The following is a 2,500-nucleotide window of genomic DNA, read 5'->3' on the forward strand; positions in this document are numbered from 1 at the left end:
ATTGATGATTTCTACTCACAACTTATGAATTTTAACACAAACCCATTTAGACTTCAAAATGTTGAAGTTGGTCATTTATTCTTTGCAGATGACTTAATTCTCCTCTCAACTACAAAAGAAGGCCTTCAAACTTCGATAGACTGTCTTTCACAATATTGCATGAAGGAAAAATTAACTGTTAACCTTAATAAAACTAATGCAATGATAAATTTTCTCAAATAAGAAAATTGACACAGCCTAACACTATTTTTATTATAATCACTCAATAATGCATCTTACACATGAATATATAAATATTTGGGAATTATTTCAGTTGTAATGGTAAACTTAAATACGCAGCTGAACAGCTAGCTGACCGTGCACGGAAAGCTTTTTATGCAATTAGACATTCCTTGTCCTTTTATGATAAATTATCTGTAAAAACTCTTTTAAAACTTTATTCTGCTCTTATTGAAGCTATCATTTTATATGGTTCTGAAATTTTGATTTCAGACTTTAATATTAACATTAACAATTGTGACCAACTACCCTTTGAAAAAATACAGCACTTAATATTAAGACATTTTGGGAGTACAGAAAAAAGCTTCAAATTTAGCCATCAAACTAGGAACATTCCCCATCTGTTTTAAAGCTCTCCACTCTATGTTCAAATTTGACAAAAGCTATGATGATGAAAATGGTATTAAAAATCCAATACTTATGGCTGCTAAACTGGAGGATGATAACCTTTATTAAACTGGCATACAGGAAAATTGTCAAGGACAAATAATAAAGTTAAGAAATAAGCTAAATCTTCCATCATTGGATATTGGTAAAAGCACATTCTACAATTACTTGAAGAATTACTGTATTGATAATATTAACATGCAACTGCAAAATACTGAATTCTCTCTAAACGTGGAAAATTGCTATTTTACAGTAAAATTAGAAAGAACTATGAATTACAAGACTATTTGAAATTTGCAATTGCGAAAGTAGTACGCTCTAGATTAACAAAACTAAGAATATCTGCCCACCCTTTAGAAATTGAAACTGGATTGCGTAACAAAATTAAGTAGAGTGCTATAATTAGGCTACATTTAATTTATGTAATATGCAATGCTAAATTGCATACATACAGTCTAATATCACAGGTACATATCAAAATATATACTTGTATTTACATATATATGTAAATGAACTGTTAGTAATTAGTTTATTGTCATTATATATCTCATATTGTGTAACATGATTGTATGCCAACATGCTTGGTGAATCAATAAATAAATTGAAATAATAAATTCAGATAAAAACACACTACTACAATACGAATACATTTCCCGGGAAAGTATATATTTATTAACAAAGGTATGATTAACGCCAGTATAAATATCTAATAGTGATCATAGTGCGTCGCAAGCACACTTAATGTAGTCAAAATAAAGAGGAACGAACAAACCCGACACCGTTATTTAAGCACCAGAAACGACAGCGCAACAGTAATTTTAAAAACATAGCGGGTAGGCGAGACGGTATGTGTAAACTCTTATAACTGATTAGGTTTCTTTGCATATAATGTTGTAATGTGGATACATAAAGAATAGTTCAAAAGTTGCCGAACATTTTAGGTAGATTTTCTAAACTAACGCACGCATTGCAACGTATTCCAGAACAAGCACTTGTTCGTTTAACCAGAATTTACTCTGCTCGATTGAAATATGCTTGAATTATCATGGATGTATTTCTTGATTTCTTGTGTTTTATCAATGGAAAATGTAGTTTTAATTACCATGGAGTGCTAGAAATGTTGTATACAGAACACTGTCAAAACCATTATCATAGACTGCATGGCTTCAGGGATCGAAGTTAACTTTTTTCACTACTAGCAAATTTTAGCTAGTGGATTATTTTCCAACTAGCAAAATTGAGCTTTTACTAGCATTTTTCAATCGATTGCTGTTTTACAGGAATTTAAGAAAATTATGCATGTATCTATATCAAAATATAGGGAAAATCTTAAAATCTTCTTTAAAGTGCAATAATAAAAATAATATTGAGAATTCTTTCATTTAAAATTTAATGAATTATCAGACAACATACATTTATCATTGGTGCATGATGAGGGTCATAGGGTACACTTGTGCGGCGAACTCGCTGTCCAGAGATCTACCACCTATTTACAACATCATGTGGTTTGAAATCTTGAAGACTGTTTGCGGCAATTCAAACTATATGTTCAAAACTTTTGGAAATTTCATCTAAGAAAGTCTAGTTGGAAAAAAACCGCGAACTCTAAGTGTTTGACTATAGACTACAGAAGGACACTGCATGAAGCGTGACACTAACACTTTCATGTGTTGTTTCATGTAAACACGAACGAGATCAACATGCTTGCTATTTAAATCAGACAACTCTGAGACGCCAGAAGTGTGCATGAAGAGGTCATCTTCGACATCACTGACTGAGATGATCTTGGCCTTAGTTATTTATTCGATCCACGTTTACTTTTTCAATACTTGTA

At 31.4% G+C, this 2,500-nt stretch overlaps 1 protein-coding gene across 4 annotated transcripts in view; it reads left to right on the top strand.

The window, feature by feature from the left end:
• Window positions 1-1,295: 1,295 nt before the first annotated feature.
• Window positions 1,296-2,500, top strand: part of LOC125675511 (citramalyl-CoA lyase, mitochondrial-like) — a 15,730-nt gene continuing 14,525 nt past the window's right edge. For 2 of the 4 annotated variants that reach the window (XM_048913238.2, XM_048913241.2), the window contains exon 1: window positions 1,476-2,500. This exon is cut by the window's right edge and continues 563 nt beyond it. The gene's annotated coding sequence lies outside the window, so the exon portion shown is untranslated. The other 2 variants (XM_048913240.2, XM_048913239.2) reach the window with 2 other exon arrangements.

The sequence above is a fragment of the Ostrea edulis genome, chromosome 3 (assembly GCF_947568905.1).
Source record: "Ostrea edulis chromosome 3, xbOstEdul1.1, whole genome shotgun sequence".
NCBI classification, from domain to species: domain Eukaryota; kingdom Metazoa; phylum Mollusca; class Bivalvia; order Ostreida; family Ostreidae; genus Ostrea; species Ostrea edulis.